The following is a 20,357-nucleotide window of genomic DNA, read 5'->3' as shown; positions in this document are numbered from 1 at the left end:
TCGTCACAGCGGTCCGAGCCAGATGGAAAAAAATAAATAAAAGAGGACGACACTGATGAGAGAAGATATTGCCTGTGAGTCCCACAAAGATATGGCATTTTAATCATTTTGGCACTATAGATAGGCGGGGTTCACACTTGCGAACAATAGAAAACAATCATTTCCATGCTTGCAATAGAAAACAATGCATTTCCATGCAGTATCCGCAAAAAGAATAGACGAGTCTATCCTTTCTGCGGATGCCAGAATCTGAAAGAAACATGCCGTGTGAACAGTGCAGCAGCTTCTCATTTAAATCAATGGGATTCTGCTGCTGTGGGATATTAATGTGGAATTCCCAACGGACATTCTGTCATGTGAACATACCCATATAGTGTTTGTATAGAGGAACCAAGGGTGCCGGATAATTGCAGAAATCTTATCTATAAGGTTTCTGTTATGGCACTTTATTGGTAATTAAAATTGCTTAAAGTGCATCTGAAATTTATGCATATGAAATTGCTAGCATAGCCAAAAAAGATGTTCGATACTTTGCATATCTTCATAGATGTTGTTTGGTCCTTTATTTTGCTAAACAAAATTTTTTTTTGTATGGGCACATTAAGTGTCAAAGAGGTGTGGCTACGGTGCACTGTGCTACAAGGCCACAACACTTCTCCGCACCTTCTTTGACACATGCATCCCCTATGCGCTGTGAATGGGGATTGTGATGGATGAGCAGTCTGACAGCTTTGAATTCAGACTTGCAGCTTGTGAACCCCAATCCCCATTCCAGTCGCATACACAGGATGTCAAGATGTCGCTGGCAAGCAAGCCCTGGTGTTAACCAAAAAAGCAGTGGGTGGGACTTTACATCAGATAGATGTTACAGTCTGGGAGTATAGCCTCTACCATACCTTTGACACTCTGGGCCACCATAAAAGTGTTTTTATTTTTGTTTTGTTTTTATAGCTGAAGAACAGATTCTATAATGATATGCAAAGTGTCCATACACTATCAAATATTCATCTATCCTGGTAAGATTTTCACAAGGCAAAACAAACAAACAATAAATGTTGGGGATAAATTCCCCAGTGGTAAGGAACTTACATAAAGAGAAAATACATTACATCTTATGCAAACAAAGCATCAATGCAATATAATAAGGATCCAGAAAGCAATGGAATCAACTTTGTTTACTAACAACAAGGAGGGGGGTGGGGGATAGGCAACAAAGAAGAACATCCGGGTTAAAGTGGGGGGGGGGGGGTGAAGTCAGAAAACAAATACACAAAGATAGAGAAGGAAACAAAGGAAGAGGAAGGGAGAAGGTCTATGAGAGGCATACAGTTCAGGGAGGTTGTATGTCGGTGTAACGGCCCCACGGGTCCCAAACGGAGAGAACGTGTGGGATGGTGTTGTTCAGGGAGGCAAGGAGCATTTTTCCCAAACCCTGGCCATAAGTTCCCTCTCAGGAGGGGGGTAGTCTGTTTCCAATGTTTAGCAATGAGAGTCTTGGCTGCCAAAACAATATGTAAAAAATAATTTGAACGGTTTCTTGGCCAAGGCTCTGGTGGACAAGTGTAGACCTGGGGATCTAAGGGCACCCTAATTCCCCAAACATTCCCGAGTAGATCCTGCACCTACACCCAAAACGGAGTTATCAATGGACGGGTCCAAAATATGTGGTAGACATCGCCCAATCCCACCCCACATCTCCAACATTAGGGTGGTATGTCAGGGTTTAACTTATTTAGAAGAACAGGGGTGTGATACCAGCTCATAAGCATCTTCTACTGTGTTTCTTTATAGGCCGTACAAATCGAGGCCCTGTCCCAAATCACCCTCCACTGAGGAATCATGATAGTAGTGTTGAGAGCTTTGTTCCAGCGTTCCATGTAGCGGTGAGAAGGGGCGGTACCATCCAGGGGGAGATTAAAAGGAAATAGATGCTTGAATGAAGTCCCTTTGTCTGAGGCCCACTCCTACACAACCTCTCGAAGCTTGTGGGGAGGGACACCATCAATGAGCCTCGTTGCGAAGACAGATGCCTCAGTTGCATATAGTGGGCCAGAGCAGAGGCAGGGAGGTCTGAACGGGATTGTAGCTCATCAAAGGGTAATAGAACACGGGTGACCGGGTTCACGACATCAGCCCAGCAAAACAACCCCCTCGACCTCCACATCCCTACCATAAGAGAAGTGCCTCCAGGGGGAAAGGCCGGGTGATACAAAAAAGGACTGCATTGGGTAGAAGGAGGAAAGGAGTTGGAACCGCCTAGGGCAGTAAGTCCAAACATATTGCGTGAAGGACATAGGGCCCAACCGAGGATGTGTCGGGGACATGAGTGGAAAGGACCACAGGTAAGTATTGGGGTGCACCGGTGCCAGCCACAGTTTTTCAAGTTCCATCCATTTACTATAGGCCCGATGAGTAGACCATGTTGCCAAGTGACGTAATTGGGCCGCCCAAATGTACTTCGCAATGTCAGGCACACCCAGACCCCCAGAAAAGGGACTCGCCATCATCACCGACATAGGGAGTCTATGCCGTCTGGCATTCCATATAAACTGAAAAATAGCGGACTGGAACGACCGCCAAGGGGACCCGCACCGGCAGAGTTTCGAAAAAATAGAGCAGTTTCAATAAGATCATCATCTTAACGGCAGCGATCCGCCCAAAAAAGGAAATGTATTGAGACTGCCATTTGTCTAACAGTGCGCGGAGCTCTCGGAACAAAGAGGGAAAATTAACAGAGTACAGAGAAGAATAGTTAGGGGAGATAGAGACCCCCAAGTATTTAATAGCAGAGGGAGATCAGCGGAAAGAGTAGTGAGAACGTAACTGAGATATCAGAGAAGGAGGGAGTTAACAGGCATAGCATCCCACTTGGAGAGGTTGACCTTATATCCCGAGACCAGGCCATACTCATGCAAAAGTCTGTAGAGGGAAGGTAAGGACAGAAGAGGGTTAGTAAGGGTCAGCAAAACATCATATGCGAAGAGACAGATTTTAAAAGTCCTATCATGCAGGGTAACACCAGAAACGTCCGGGCTCTCCCGGATCAGGGCCGCTAGTGGTTCTATGCAAAGGGCAAAGATCAGGGGGGACAGCGGGCAACCCTGCCTAGTCCCATTGTAGAGGGTGAAAGCAGGGGAGGAGTCGGAAGGGAGTTTGAGAGAGGCAGTGGGAGAGGAGTAGAGACCTCGCAGAGCCGTGAGAAAATTACCCGTGATTCCATTTTTTTGTAGAGTAGCAAACATAAATGGCCAGCCCAGCCTATCGAACGCTTTTTCAGCATCCAGGCTTAAAATGAATGCTTGTTCCGATCTCTTATTGACAAGATCGATGAGATCGACAACCTGTCGCGTGTTATCACCACTCTGACAACAGGGGATGAAACCCACCTGGTCCTTATGAATAAGAGTGGGGAGGAAGCTACAGAGAGGGGTCGCCAGAACCTTTGAGAACAGTTTCAAGTCCGAATTTAGCAGGGCTATAGGCCAATAGCTAGAACAGTCATGGGGTCTTTGTTCGGTTTAGGAATCAGGGTGATTAAGGAGTGTAAAAATTATTGCGGAAAATAGTTAAACAAGGGGATTAGCTTGAGAAGAAGCACAGACAAATAGGTCTTATAATACTGATAAGTAAACCCATCAGGACCCGGCTAGTTCTTCGAGCATAACAGGCACATTCAGGAACTCCCTTTCAGTCGCAGAGAGGGCCGGAAGGCTGCATCTAGAGAGAAAGGATTCCCATGCCGCAGAACGCTCATCTGTGTCTGAGGGGAGTTGAGAAGGGAGGGAATAGAGTTTAGAGTAATAGTCTTAAAAGAGGCGAGAGATAAGAGTCAGGATGGTAATGAAGAGTTCCTGTCATGTCCCTCAGGGCAGAAGGGGCCTGAGCAGCTGCACGGTCCCTCAAGCACCTAGCCAGCATCGTGTGTGCTTTACCTTTTTCGTAAAACCGCTGCTTAGCATAAAGCAGCTGACACTCTACTTTATGGAGAGCCAAGTACCTCAGCCATAACCATGCAGTAACTAGATGCCTCAAGCCCACGAGCGAAGGGGTAGTCAACAAAAGGGTTTCCAAAGCAGAAATCTGCTCCTTAAGTTCTCGGGAGCGATTCAAAGCATCTCGCTTCAGTCTGGAGCCCAAAGCTATACAGTGGCCTCTGACCACCGCTTTGAGAGCCTCCCATAGCATAGCCGGAGAGGACACAGAGCCTTCATTTTCGGCAAAGTAATCAGTAAAGCTTTTCAAGATCGTATCCTGAGAAGAAGGGGTCTTGAGTAAGGAATCATTAAGCTTCCAATGACAGCGACGCGAGGAGGAGGTAAATGGAGAGAAGGACACAAGAACAGAGCTATGGTCAGACCAGGAAATAGGTTCCATAGAAGCAGAGGAGAGCATACGCACTAGTTGAAGATTGCCAAAAAATAAAGAAAGAAAAAGGAGCGATCGGAGGGATGATTAATATGCCATAGGTCAAAAAGAGACGCCGAGCGAACCAATCGCCGAAAAAGCATAGAAAGGCGCATCTGAGGAGGAGGTGGTTGAGAGCCCCCCACAGAGTGACGATGAGCCAAGGGAGAAAAAACTAGGTTAACCCCTTCAGGACGGAGCCCATTTTGGCCTTAAGGACCGGAGCGTTTTTTGCACATCTGACCACTGTCACTTTAAACATTAATAACTCTGGAATGCTTTTAGTTATCATTCTGATTACGAGATTGTTTTTTCGTGACATTTTCTACTTTAACATAGTGGTAAATTTTTGTCGATACTTGCATCCTTTCTTGGTGAAAAATCCATAAATTTGATGAAAAATTTGAAAATTTAGCATTTTTATAACTTTGAAGCTCTCTGCTTGTAAGGAAAATGGATATTACGAATACATTTTTTTTTGGTTCACATATACAATATGTCTACTTTATGTTTGCATCATAAAATTGACGTGTTTTTACTTTTGGAAGACACCAGAGGGCTTCAACGGTCAGCAGCAATTTTCCGATTTTTCACAAAATTTTCAAACTCAGTATTTTTCAGGGACCAGTTCAGGTTTGAAGTGGATTTGAAGGGTCTTCATATTAGAAATACCCCATAAATGACCCCATTATAAAAACTACACCCCCCAAAGTATTCAAAATGACATTCAGTCAGCGTTTTAACCCTTTAGGTGTTTCACACGAATAGCAGCAAAGTGAAGGAGAAAATTCACAATCTTCATTTTTTACACTCACATGTTCTTGTAGACCCAATTTTTGAATTTTTACAAGGGGTAAAAGGACAAAATTTTTACTTGTATTTGTAGCCCAATTTCTCTCGAGTAAGCACATACCTCATATGTCTATGTAAAGTGTTCGGCGGGCGCAGTAGAGGGCTCAGAAGGGAAGGAGCGACAAGGGGATTTTGGAGAGTACGTTTTTCTGAAATGGTTTTTGGGGGGCATGTTACCTTTAGGAAGCCCTTATGGTGCCAGAACAGCAAAAAAAAACACATGGCATACCATTTTGGAAACTAGACCCCTCGGGGAATGTAACATGGGATAAAGTGAACCTTAATACCCCACAGGTGTTTCACGACTTTTGCAAATGTAAAAAAATAAATAATAATTTTACCTAAAATGCTTGTTTTCCCAAAAAATTTTTATTTTTAAAAAGGGTAATAGCAGAAAATACCCCTAAAAATTTGAAGCCCAATTTCTCCCGATTCAGAAAACACCCCATATGGGGGTGAAAAGTGCTCTGCTGGCGCACTACAGGTCTCGGAAGAGAAGGAGTCACATTTGGCTTTTTGAACGCAAATTTTTCTCTGGGGGCATGCCGCATTTAGGGAGCCCCTATGGTGCCAGGATAGCAAAAAAAAAACCACATGGCATACCATTTTGGAAACTAGACCCCTCGGGGAACGTAACAAGGGGTTAAGTGAACCTTTATACCCCACAGGTGTTTCACGACTTTTGCATATGTAAAAAAAAAAATTTTTTTTTACCTAAAATGCTTGTTTTCCCAAAAATTTTACATTTTTAAAAAGGGTTAAAGCAGAAAATACCCCCCAAAATTTGTAACACAATTTCTCCCGAGTACGGCGATACCCCATATGTGACCCTAAACTGTTGCCTTGAAATACGACAGGGCTCCAAAGTGAGAGCGCCATGCGCATTTGAGGCCTAAATTAGGGATTGCATAGGGGTGGACATAGGGGTATTCTACGCCAGTGATTCCCAAACAGGGTGCCTCCAGCTGTTGCAAAACTCCCAGCATGCCTGGACAGTCAACGGCTGTCCGACAATACTGGGAGTTGTTTTGCAACAGCTGGAGGCTCCGTTCTGGAAACAGTGGCGTACCAGACGTTTTTCATTTTTATTGGGGAGGGGAGGGGGGCTGTGTAGGGGTATGTGTATATGTAGTGTTTTTTACTTTTTATTTTATTTTTTGTGGTAGTGTAGTGTAGTGTTTTTAGGGTACAGTCGCACGGGCGGGGGTTCACAGTAGTTTCTCGCTGGCAATTTGAGCTGCAGCAGAAAGTTTGCGGCAGCTCAAATTTGCAGCCAGATACTTACTGTAATCCTCCGCCCATGTGAGTGTACCCTGTACGTTCACATTGGGGGGGACATCCAGCTGTTGCATAACTACAACTCCCAGCATGCCCATTGGCTGTCGGTGACTGCTGAGAGTTGCAGTTTTGCAACAACTGTAGGCACACTGGTTATGTATCACTGAGTTTGTGACCTAACTCAGTGTTTCACAACCAGTGTGCCTCCAGCTGTTGCAAAACTACAACTCCCAGCATGTACGGTGCATGGTGTACGGTGACTGCTGAGAGTTGTAGTTTGCAACAGCTGGAGGCACACCGGTCGTGAAACACTGAGTTAGGTAAAAAAAAACTCTGAGTTTCACAACCAGTGTGCCTTCAGCTGTTGCAAAACTACAACTCTCAGCAGTCACCGACAGCCAACGGGCATGCTGGGAGTTGTAGTTATGCAACCAGCAGATGCACCACTACAACTCCCAGCATGCACTTTAGCTGATTGTGCAAGCTGGGAGTTGTAGTTATACAACAGCTGAAGGTAAACTTTTCCATAGAAAGAATGTGCCTCCAGTTGTTGCAAAACCATAAGTCCCAGCATGCCCATAAGGGAATGCTGGGAGTTGTGGTGGTCTGCCTCCTGCTGTTGCATAACTACAGCTCCCAGCATGCCCTTTTTGCATGCTGGGAGCTGTTGCTAAGCAACAGCAGGAGGCTGTCACTCACCTCCAACGATCCAGACGCTGCAGGTCAGTCCCGCCACCGCAGCTGCTCCTGGGGCCCCGATCCCAACAGCGGCGCCGGGGATCGGGGTCCCCAGCACCCGGGGTGCACGTCCCGCACCCGCTCACGTCCTCCGGAAGAGGGGCGGAGCGGGTGCGGGAGTGACACCCGCAGCAGGCGCCCTGATTGATCGGCCGGTAATCCGGCCGACGAATCAGGGCGATCGTGAGGTGGCACCAGTGCCACCTCACCCCTGCAGGCTCTGGCTGTTCGGGGCCGTCAGAGACGGCCCCGAACAGCCAGTAATTCCGGGTCACCGGGTCACTGGAGACCCGATTGACCCGGAATCGCCGCAGATCGCTGGACTGACTGAACTGCGGCGATCGCCGACAAGGGGGGCATAGTGACCCCCCTGGGCGATATGCCGGGATGCCTGCTGAACGATTTCAGCAGGCATCCGGCTCCGGTCCCCAACCGGCTAGCGGTGGGGGCCAGAATTCCCACGGGCGTATGGATACGCCCTCGGTCCTTAAGGACTCGGGATTCAGGGCGTATCCATGCGCCCTATGTCCTGAAGAGGTTAAAATCCCCCCCCCCCCAGGAGCCAGGCAGAGGGTGGGTATGCGTGGAGGCGCTTCAGTACCCGACGGAGAAAGGGAATCTGTGCAGAGTTGGGGGCATAGACGTTACAGAGAAGCAGGGGCTTGCCCCCCAGGGAGCCATGAAGGATAATAAATCTACCCGACGGGTCAGTATATGAGGAGAAAACCTGCAGGGGACAGTGCCTGGATACTAGTATAGCCACTCCCTCAACCTTCCTGTTAGTGGAGGTGAAAAACGTTTGAGGGTAGAGATGTTGTAGGAATTGGAAAGAGCCCGTCCTGTCAAAGTGCGTTTCCTGAATAAAGACAATATCGGCCTTTAGGGCTACCAGCTCACGCTGCAGCAGACGCCGTTTAATGGGGGTGTTAAGACCCTTCACATTCAGAGAAATGCACTTAGCCATGAGGAGGTAGGTAAGTGTGGGTCAGGTGCAATGTGGAGTACTCACTCAGACCAGGAGACGAAGTGCGAGCGGGCCAGCCAGAGACCGTTGAGTGCCAGAGTTCAGGACAAGACCTAAAAGAAAGGAATGAGAAAAGAGGAGAGAACAAACAACCAAGGGGACACACCAGACAGAGGACAAGGGAAGCACATAAGGGGTAAACCGACAGGTACAAAAGGAAAGGAACGAAAAACAAATAGTGCCAAAAACAAACCATTGGCGCATAGGCCAAAGTGGAGACCAAATTAAAAAAACAGTGACAATAACAATAATGTAAACCATGTTAAGTTGTCTTTTGTCATAGCCTCTGAGGGGGAAGGTGGAAGAACACACCAGAGATGACCGCAAGGAAAAACCAGATACCCTCTCAAAAGCCACGCAAATGGACCGCCCACCTAGATGTCCTGCTGAGGGAAAAAGTTAGCAGTGTACAATAAGTTCTAGCACGTGAAGGCAAAAATGAATCAGGTATGGTGAAAGAGGTGATGAGGAAAATCCAGCTAACAGTCATTCATCTTCGGTAAAAGGTCACACCCGAATTTTCATAGATGGGGAAGGTCAGGGCTCCGAGGGCCAGGAGGAAGCTCTACCCCGATCAGCATGCCTCTCACGAACCGGTTGCCACACTGGTGGCAGGGGGGGGGGGAGGAATCAGTCCCCAGTCCTGAAGTCGAGGAACAGGAACATCCAAAGCGGCACAAAAATCCGGTAGATCAGCAAAAGTGCGGAGAACAGCATCTCGTCCATCTCTCCTAGCTTGTAAAGCAAACGGGAAGGACCACCTATAAGGTATCTGCGCTGAGCGCAAGGTAGACAGAAGAGGTTGCAGCAATCGTCTCTTATGTAGGGTGATCCAGGAGAGATCTTGGAAGAGTTGAAGAGAAGCCCCATCAAAAAGGTCTTCAGGGAGCGTGATTTGGATATAATCCTCTCTTTTAACTGGAAGTCAGTAACACAACAGACGACATCTCGAGGAGGTCCATTCGTGGGGCGAGGATGCAAGGCTCTGTGCGCCCGGTCCAACTTAATCTTATGAGAAGGTGGTTCCCCCAATATCATATTGAAAATAGCCTTCAAGGTGACATGCAGATCCTCTGCTTGCGTTGCCTCAGGGAGCCCACAAACGCGAATGTTGTTACGCCTGCCTCTGTTGTCAAGGTCCTCCACATGCGCATGCAGGTCATTAAGGAAGTCAGTTTGAGCAGACATAGTCCCTTGTATTTTCCCTATGTGGGATCTCGTGGAGTCATGGGCCTCCTCCAAGTCGTCTACCCTTTTTGAGACATGGGCAAGGTCCTGGCGCATGTTGGCAATTTCAGCTCAGCAGGTATCTTTAACTTCCTCAATAAACGCCTTAAAATCTTCCTTAGAGGGGAGATAGGAGAGGAGCTGACTAAAGTCCGTCGAGGTTGATACTGATGCATATTTAATATGACTAAATACATACACTGTCGCTTTAAGTTTCTACATCAGGCCTATAGCTAATATTATATGCCAATAATAACTGTGCAACTAATTTTCCCATGTTATGTTATATTGAGAGCAGAGCCTTGCTGCATGAGTCGTTCCTCATTTGTGGTGAGCTTGTTCCAGTTTATACATATAAGTAGCTGAATAAGGTTCACTTTCACAATATTGCCCTTAATCTTGCGCTAAACCAATATGGCGACTTGCTAACTTCCTAACATCATCCACTTCCGGCTACCGCAATATTCTACTTGAGCACCGTGACCCAGGGGCTCTGAGGAGCGAGACCATGCCTCCTCCCTGGACGTCGGGAGGTGAGTGGCCCGGATGCGGTTAAAAGCCGGAAGTTGGAATGCTTTGATCAGACGCCGGCTTCACCAAGCCACACGCAGAGATCGGGATACTTTGCCCGCTCCTCCTGCCACTGCAGGACTAACGTTAGAGGTACACAGACGGCATTAATTGTAAGTAGACTCTGACCATGCTGTCTGTTCTTGGTAGGGATTTAAATGAGTTTTGTTGTATGGCCTAACCCTATCCTCCTCTGTATTATTACTGTAGGGTTCCCACATATTGAAATCGTGAGTACATTATTATCAGTACCCTTATCTTGGCATCTGGAAGGGGTAGGTCATTTATTTACTTTGGCTATGTATTTTCTTTCCCTGGATAATATGAAACTATGTTGTGGGTAACCTAGACACGTCTGTATAACATCTTAAAGTATATGTCACATACACTATATCTTTAAGTCTATATAAATAGGTTCCCCTGAGGACGTCCTGGTGGCAGTGGGAGCCAAGGAGGGGGCCTCCAGCTGTTGTGCCAGATGCTGCCGTAATGGCCCTGTTTGGGGGGAGAGAGGCGGGGGGGGGGGGGCACAGCCTCCTCACTCCACTGAGTGGGGACTGCGTCCTGAGAAAGCAGCAGGGGGCTGAAGGGCGGCTCTGACCTGTGATCCGGGTGCATATGAGGTCTGGCAGCAGGAATACAGCAGGGTTTCGGATCTGGTGTAGGTCCCACTGAGCGGGAGCGCAAGGTGCGCGTGTTAAATGGGGAACCAGGTGGGGAGGCCGGAGCAGAAGATGGCGGCTGGCGCAGGAATCTCCTGATCCCTCCCGAGGTGAACTGAGCGGGGAGATCCGTCTGCGGTGTCTTCCGACGCCGGCGGGTACCTCTAGGCATGAGGTAAGGGGCTGTGGGCAGCAGATTACAGCATATATACAGTGAGGACAGAGCTCTGGGCTCAGGCGGCCATATTCTTCGGCGTCAAGTCACGCCCTGCTATCCTGGTAATTTAATGTGCTTAAAACATGTGACGAATGCACTTTATTCATGTTAAACAAAATTTCTTTGTGTTGTATTTTCATTTTATATATTTCTATAAAAGGGCACATCAAAATCTTCAGCACCAGGCCCATTATGCTCTTAATCCGGCACTGGCTCTTGTCTGTTTCAGACTGGAGTCAACTTGTGCTAATAATGGCATCTTTTTTTAAAGTCACATTTTAAATATCTTGCATACAGGGGTGGACTGACGTTGTCCGAAGGCCCGGCCGGGAAAAGGGCCCTCTGTCCGCCGCCTGTCATGTGAAATCTTTAAAACAAAAATATAGATATATATATTTTTTTGAATAGCCGGGCCCGCCGCGGCTGCCAGGGGCCAGGCCCGGAGCTATTAATTACATTCCACTCCCAGACAGCCACTGTAGCAGCGTACAGAACCCTGCTTGTCCTCAGTGTACAGAACCCTGCTTGTCCTCAGTGTACAGGGCCCTGCTTGTCCTCAGTGTACAGGGCCCTGCTTGTCCTCAGTGTACAGGGCCCTGCTTGTCCTCAGTGTACAGGGCCCTGCTTGTCCTCAGTGTACAGGGCCCTGCTTGTCCTCAGTGTACAGGGCCCCGCTTGTCCTCAGTGTACAGGGCCCCGCTTGTCCTCAGTGTACAGGGCCCCGCTTGTCCTCAGTGTACAGGGCCCCGCTTGTCCTCAGTGTACAGGGCCCCGCGTGTCCTCAGTGTACAGGGCCCTGCGTGTCCTCGGTGCACAGAGCCCTGCGTGTCCTCAGTGTACATGGCCCTGCTTGTCCTCAGTGTACGGAGCCTCGTTTGTCCTCAGTGTACGGAGCCCTGCTTGTCCTCAGTGTACGGAGCTCTGCTTGTCCTCGGTGTACAGAACCCTGCTTGTCCTCGGTGTACAGAACCCTGCTTGTCCTCAGTGTACAGAACCCTGCTTGTCCTCGGTGTACAGAGCTCTCCCGATCTCTATGCCAGCCTACCCCTTCAACAGCTGCATGGACCTAAAGCAGAGTAGCCTGGCCAGGTGGGTGGCTTATGAATTGTATAGTTGTATGTATCTTCTACCTGCCTTTCATCGCTCCCTACATGATGGCACAGTTTGTCTTATAAGTTGTATGTGAAATATAACTTATATCTCTGACTGTACCATCATGTAGGGAGCGGTGAAAGGCAGGCAGAAGATGGAGTAGGCTTCCCAGCAGAAAATTCCCGGTAGGCTGCTCACCCTGGGGCCGGCAATGGCCGACCTGTGCTCAGTCACCACCTGACTGACCCGTTCTTATATATGGAGAGCGGCTGCTGCGCAGCTCGGTCGGGCCGCGGCGGCCGCCCATGAACACTACACTAGCATACAAGGGCCTGATACTAATATCAGGACCTTGTATGCAGAGCAGCAGCTTCCGCATAGTGGCGGAGTTAGGGGCTATAAGCTCAGCCTCCCAGCCCCGTCAGTGGTCACTCACCCTACTCGTCGTCGTCATCTGCTCAGAGGAGGTTGAGCAGCGGCGCAGGACGTCATCACGCCGCCCACGCTGAGAACGCAGACGTCACGTTACTGGGCATGCTCAGGCTGAGGTCGTAAAGAACGGGACTTTGGGCGTGTGATGATTAAGGTAAGTTACTAGTCCCTTTTTTTGTTTTACAAATACTGCCTGCCACAGGGCCGCCATCAGGGGGGTACAGCCAGTAGCCCAGTAAGGCGCCCGACCCCCCAAGGAGGCCCAGCCACGCTGCACCCCCCTGCAGTGGCTGGAGGACACATACAGAGCAGCCACTGTGTCAGCCTGTCAGAACTCAGGACCTGCGCACCGCAGCTACAGCTGCACACACAATGACCGGAGGTCCAGAGGCTACAGAGTCTGTACTACATACTGTACGTACAGGACGCTCATTGCTGCCTCTACTGTCTGCCTTATCCTCACTGGTTCTGACTCCTCCTGCAGATGGCACACAGGAATAGGAGCTGCTCAGGGGAAGATCTGCTACACTGGGGGAGAGGAGAACCTGATCATATTACTGTTCTAGGGACACTGAAAGTCCTGCTACGTGTGTGTGTGTGTGTGTGTGTGGGGGGGGGGGGGGTACTAGAAAGGGGGGCCTCTTATGTGGAGAGAAGGGGGGCAGGGGGGTCTGAGAGTCTTGCTATGTGTGAGGGGGGTGGGGTCTGAGAGTCCTGCTATGTGTGAGTGGGGTCTGAGAGTCTTGCTATGTGTGAGGGGGGGGGGGGGGTCTGAGAGTCCTGCTATGTGTGAGGGGGGGGGGTCTGGATAGGGGGGCCTCTTATGTGGAGAGAAGGGAGGCAGGGGGGCTGTGAGTCCTGCTATGTGTGAGGGGGGGGTCTGGACAGGGGGGGCCTCTTATGTGGAGAGAAGGGGGGCAGGGGGGGGTCTGAGAGTCCTGCTATGTGAGAGGGGTCTGAGAGTCCTGCTATGTGTGAGGGGGGTCTGGATAGGGGGGCCTCTTATGTGGAGAGAAGGGGGGGTCTGAGAGTCCTGCTATGTGTGAGGGGGGGGGGGGTCTGAGAGTCCTGCTATGTGTGAGGGGGGGGGGGTCTGGGTAGGGGGGCCTCTTATGTGGAGAGAAGGGAGCAGGGGGGGCTGAGAGTCCTGCTATGTGTGAGGGGGGGTCTGGATAGGGGGGCCTGTTATGTGGAGGGAAGGGGGGCCGAGGGGTCTGAGAGTCCTGCTATGTGTGTGAGTTGGGGGAAGGGGGCTGGATAGGGAAGACCTGCTGTTGCTACTGTTTATTGTCTTTTATTTGCGGGCCAATATGAATTACACTCAGGTCACCCTGGTGTTTCAGAGTAATCATAATTTATAAATGCTGCCGCTACCTGGGAACTATTCCTTGGGGTGGGTCTCAGGACTAGTTACCCAGGTCCCTGTGCAAAATATAACTGGAAAAATAGTGAAAAAACATGTTTAACCCCTTAAGGACTTAGCCCTTTTTCACCTTAAGGACTCGGCCGTTTTTTGCAATTCTGACCACTGTCACTTTAAACATTAATAACTCTGGAATGCTTTTAGTTACCATTCTGATTCCGACATTGTTTTTTCGTGACATATTCTACTTTAACCCCTTCCCGCTATTGGACGTATGCATATGTCCAGGCAAATTACACGTTCGCGCAAATGGACGTATGCATACGTCCAAGCGATCTCCTGCTCTGCCGTGGGCAGCGCAGGAGATCGCGGGTGGGACTCAGCTGTCAATCACAGCCGGAGTCCCACCGCAGCTGCCGGGGCCGCGATCGCGCCGGTCCCGGCAGGATTAACCCCATAGATGCCATGATCAGTTCTGATCACGGCATCTATGGTGTTTGCAGGAGAAGCGCTCTCCCCCTGCCCATCAACGGCGGCGCCGCGATAAAATAAGGGGGATCGGGGGTGTCCAAGACATCCTCGATCCCCCTTGAAGAGATAGGAGTGAGGTGGCAGGGTTGCCACCCCTCCTATCCCTGCTATTGATCGCCCGACCAATAGCAGACTGGGGGCGGGGGGGTTAAAGTTCGGTTCCCCCCCGCTATGCCCACCCATCGGTGTCCGGGCACAGCGGGGGGAACCGTGTAGCAGCGGCGGTCACTTACCCGGCGGCGGCTGTGATCATGGCGGCGGTGGAGGTGAGTATGGCGCCGCGTGTCCGGGAGTCTGTTGCCTAGCAACATCTGCAGGGCGACAGTTTGGAGAGTGGTCTCTAAACTGTGGCCCTCCAAATGTTGCAAAACTACAACTCCCACCATGCCTTGACAGCTGTTTGCTGTGTTGGCATGCTGGGAGTTGTAGTTTTGCAAGATTTAGAGGGGTTCGGGCTGGAGATCACTGACAGTGGTCTCTAAACTGTAGCCCTCCAGATATTACAAAACTACAACTCCCAGCATGCCCAGACAGCAGTTTGCTGTCTTAGCATGCTGAGATTTGTAGTTTTGCAACATCTGGAGGGCCACAGTTTAGAGACCACTGTCAGTGATCTCCAGCCTGAACCCCTCTAAATCTTGCAAACCTACAACTCCCAGCATTCAGGAACAGCAAATGGCTGTCTCGGCATGCTGGGAGTTGTACTTGCGTGCCTCCAGCTGTTGCATAACTACATCTCCCAGCATTCCCTTTGGCAATCAGTACATGCTGAGAGTTGTAGTTCTGCAACAGCTGGAGGCACACTAGTTGGGAAATACCGAGTTAGGTAATAGGTAGTATTTTCCAACCAGTGTGCCTCCAGCTGTTGCAAAACTACAACTCCCAGCATGCACGTTCTGTCAGTGCATGCTGGGAGTTGTAGTTTTGCCCCCCCCCCCCCCCCCTCCCATGTGAATGTACAGGTTACATTCACACTGGCAGCGGATTACAGTGCGTACCCTGCTTCAAGTTTGAGCTGCAGCAGCCGCAGCTCAAACTCCTAGTGGGAGACTCAGTGTAATCCGCCGTCAGTGTGAATGTAACCTAAAAACACTACACTACACTAACATAAAATAAAGAGTAAAACACTACATATACACACGTACACTGTCAGTGGGGTGTAAATTCTCCCTGCACCCCTTATTACCTTCCGTGAGGGGTGTAGTTTTAAAAATGGGGTCATATGTGGGGGGGTCCACTGTTCTGGCACCACGGGGGGGCTTTGGAAATGCACATGGCCAAATTCTCTCTCCAAAAGCTCAATGATGCTCCTTCTCTTCTGAGCATTGAAGTTCGCCCCCAGTGCACTTCACGTCCACGTATTGGGTATTTCCATACTCATAAGAGATGGGGTTACAAATTTTGGGGGGTATTTTCTGCTATTATGCCTTGTAAAAATGTAAAATTTGGGGGAAAACAAGCATTTTAGTGTAAAAAAAATAATTTTTTTTTTTACATATGCAAAAGTCGTGAAACACCTGTGGGGTATTAAGGTTCACTTTACCCCTTGTTACGTTCCCCAAGGGGTCTAGTTTCCAAAATGGTATGCCATGTGTTTTTTTTTCTGTCCTGGCACCATAGGTGCTTCCTAAATGCGGCATGCCCCCAGAGCAAAATTTGCTTCCAAAAAGCCAAATGTGACTCCTTCTCTTCTGAGACCTGTAGTGCGCCAGCAGAGCACTTTTCATCCCCATATTGGGTGTTTTCTGAATCGGGAGAAATTGGGCTTCAAATTTTTGGGGGTATTTTCTGCTATTACCTTTTTTAAAAATGTAAAATTTTTGCTAAACCAAGCATTTTTGGTAAAAAAAAAAATTTTTTTTTTTACATATGCAAAAGTCGTGAAACACCTGTGGGGTATTAAGGTTCACTTTATCCCTTGTTACGTTCCTCAAGGGGTCTAGTTTCCAAAATGGTATGCCATGTGTTTTTTTTTTGCTGTCCTGGCACCATAGGGGCTTCCTAAATGCGACATGCCCCCCGAGCAAAATTTGCTCTCAAAAAGCCAAATATGACTCCTTCTCTTCTGAGCATTGTAGTTCGCCCGTAATGCACTTCAGGTCAACTTATAGGGTACCTCCATACTCAGAAGAGATGGAGTTACAAATTTTGGGGGGTATTTTCTGCTTTTAACCCTTGCAAAAATGTGAAATTTGGGGGGAAACACATTTTTGTGAAAATTTTTTTTTTTTTTTTACATATGCAAAAGTCATGAAACACCTGTGGGGTATTAAGGCTCACTTAATTCCTTGTTACGTTCCTCAAGGGGTCTAGTTTCCAAAATGGTATGCCATGTGTTTTTTTTTTGCTGTTTTGGCACCATAGGGGCTTCCTAAATGCAACATGCCCCCAAAAAAAAACATTTCAGAAAAACGTACTCTCCAAAATCCCCTTGTCGCTCCTTCGCTTCTGAGCCCTCTACTGCACCCGCCGAACAATTTACATAGACATATGAGGTATGTGCTTACTCGAGAGAAATTGGGCTACAAATTCAAGTATAAATTTCATCCTTTTACCACTTGTAAAAATTCAAAAATTGGGTCTACAAGAACATGCAAGTGTAAAAAATTAAGATTTTGAATTTTCTCCTTCACTTTGCTGCTTTTCCTGTTAAACACCTAAAGGGTTAAAACACTTACTGAATGTCATTTTGAATACTTTGGGGGGTGCAGTTTTTGTAATGGGGTCATTTATGGGCTATTTCTAATATGAAGACCCTTCAAATCCACTTCAAACCAGAACTGGTCCATGAAAAATAGCGAGTTTGAAAATTTTGTGAAAAATTGTAAAATTGCTGCTGAACTTTGAAGCCCTCTGGTGTCTTCCAAAAGTAAACACTTGTCAATTTTATGATGAAAATATAAAGTAGACATATTGTATATGTGAATCCAAAAAAAAAATATTTGGAATATCCATTTTCCTTACAAGCAGAGAGCTTCAAAGTTAGAAAAATGCAAAATTTTCAATTTTTTCATCAAATTTGGGGATTTTTCACCAAGAAAGGATGCAAGTTACCATAAAAATTTACCATTATGTTAAAGTAGAATATGTCACGAAAAAACAATCTCGGAATCAGATTGATAAGTAAAAGCATTCCAGAGTTATTAATGTTTAAAGTGACAGTGGTCAGATGTGCAAAAAAGGGCTGCGTCCTAGAGGTGAAAATGGGCTGTGTCCTTAAGGGGTTAACATAGTGGTAAAATTTTATGGTAACTTGCATCCTTTCTTGGTGAAAAATCCCAAAATTTTATGAAAAAAATGAAAATTTTGCATTTTTCTAACTTTGAAGCTCTCTGCTTGTAAGGAAAATGGATATTCAAAATAAAAAAATTTTTTGCTTCACATATACAATATGTCTACTTTATGTTTGCATCATAAAATTTATGAGTTTTTACTTTTGGAAGACACCAGAGGGCTTCAAAGTTCAGCAGCAATTTTCCAATTTTTCACAAAATTTTCAAACTCAATATTTTTCAGGGACCAGTTCAGTTTTGAAGTGGATTTGAAGGGTCTTCATATTAGAAATACCCCATAAATGACCCCATTATAAAAACTACACCCCCAAAGTATTCAAAATGACATTCAGTCAGTGTTTCACAGGAATAGCAGCAAAGTGAATGAGAAAATTCTAAATCTTCATTTTTTACACTCGCATGTTCTTGTAGAACCAATTTTTGAATTTTTGCAAGTGGTAAAAGGAGAAAATGTTTACTTGTATTTGTAACCCAATTTCTCTCGAGTGAGCACATACCTCATATGTCTATGTAAAGTGTTCGGCGGGCACAGTAGAGGGCTCAGAAGGGAAGGAGCGACAAGGGGATTTTGGAGAGAACATTTTTCTGAAATGGTTTTTGGCGGGCATGTCACCTTTAGGAAGCCCCTAGGGTGTCAAAACAGCAAAAAAAAAACACATGGCATACCATTTTGGAAATTAGACCCCTCGGGAAATGTAACATGAGATAAAGTGAGCCTTTATACCTCACAGGTGTTTAATGACTTTTGCAAATGTAAAAAAAAAAAAAAAAAATTACCTAAAATGCTTGTTTTCCAAAAAATTTTACATTTTTAAAAAGGATAACAGCAGAAAATACCCCTCAAAATTTGAAGCCCAATTTCTCCCGATTCAGAAAACACCCCATATGGGGGTGAAAAGTGCTCTGCTGGCGCACTACAGGTCTCAGAAGAGGAGTAGTCACATTTGGCTTTTTGGAAGCAAATTTTGCTAGGGGGGCATGCCGCATTTAGGAAGCCTCTTTGGTGCCAGGACAGCAAAAAAAAAAACACATGGCATACTATTTTGGAAACTAGACCCCTCGGGGAGCGTAACAAGGGGTTAAGTGAACCTTTATACCCCACAGGTGTTTCACGACTTTTGCATATGTAAAAAAAAAAATTTTTGCTTGTTTTCCCAAAAAGTTTACATTTTTAAAAAGGGTAAAAGCAGAAAATACCCCCCAAAATTTGTAACACAATTTCTACCCCATATGTGGCCCTAAACTGTTGCCTTGAAATACGACAGGGCACCAAAGTGAGAGCGCCATGCACATTTAGGCCTAAATTAGGGACTTGCATAGGGGTGGACATAGGGGTATTGTCACGATTCGGCTGGCTGGAGGTGGATCCTCTGTGCCAGAGAGGGATTGGCGTGGACCGTGCTGGTGGACCGGTTCTAAGATGCTACTGGTATTCACCAGAGCCCGCCGCAAAGCGGGATGGTCTTGCAGCGGCGGTAGAAACCAGGTCGTATCCACCAGCAATGGCTCAACCTCTCTGACTGCTGAAGATAGGCGCGGTACAAGGGAGTAGACAAGAGCAAGGTCGGACATAGCAGAAGGTCAGGGCAGGCAGCAAGGATCGTAGTCAGGGGCAACGGCAGGAGGTCTGGAACACAGGCTAGGAACACACAAGGGAACGCTTTCACTGGCACAATGGCAACAAGATCCGGCGAGGGAGTGCAGGGGAAGTGAGGTATAAGTAGGGAGTGCACAGGTGAGAATACTGATTAGGCCTGCTGCGCCAATCAGTGGCGCAGCGGGCCTTTAAATGGCAGAGACCCGGCGCGCGCGCGCCCTAAGGAGCGGGGCCGCACGCGCCGGGACAACACAGACGGGGAACGGGTCAGGTACGGGAGCCGAGATGCGCATCGCGAGCGGGCGCGTCCCGCATCGCGAATCGCATCCCGGCTGGGAGTAATATCGCAGCGCACCCGGTCAGCAGGTCTGACCGGGGCGCTGCGAATGAGAGGGCGCTGCGAGCGCTCCGGGGAGGAGCGGGGACCCGGAGCGCTCGGCGTAACAGTACCCCCCCCCCTTGGTTCTCCCCCTCTTTTTGGAGCCTGAGAACCTGAGGACAAGACTTTTGTCCAGGATGTTGTCCTCAGGTTCCCAGGATCTCTCCTCAGGGCCGCAATTCTCCCAGTCGACCAAGAAGAATCTTTTACCTCTGACCGTTTTGGATGCTAGAATCTTTTTCACAGAAAAGACGTCAGAAGATCCGGAAACTGGAGTGGGAGAAACAACTTTGGGAGAGAAGCGGTTAAGGATGAGTGGTTTAAGGAGAGAGACATGGAAGGCATTGGGAATACGGAGAGAAGGAGGAAGAAGGAGTTTGTAAGAGACAGGGTTGATCTGGCACTTGATTTTGAAAGGACCAAGATAGCGTGGTCCCAGTTTGTAACTGGGGACACGAAAGCGGACATATTTAGCGGAGAGCCATACCTTGTCTCCGGGAGCAAAAATGGGGGGAGTTCTTCTTTTTTTATCAGCAAATCTTTTCATCCGGGATGAAGCCTGTAAAAGAGAATTTTGGGTCTCTTTCCATATGGTGGAAAGATCACGAGTCACTTCATCCACAGCGGGCAAACCAGAGGGCAAGGGAGTAGGGAGGGGAGGAAGAGGGTGACGGCCGTACACCACGAAAAATGGGGAT

Source organism: Hyla sarda, chromosome 4 (genome assembly GCF_029499605.1).
Source record: "Hyla sarda isolate aHylSar1 chromosome 4, aHylSar1.hap1, whole genome shotgun sequence".
Lineage (NCBI taxonomy): Eukaryota > Metazoa > Chordata > Amphibia > Anura > Hylidae > Hyla > Hyla sarda.
The sequence above is the reverse complement of the archived record's forward strand: the minus strand, read 5'-3'. Positions refer to the sequence as shown.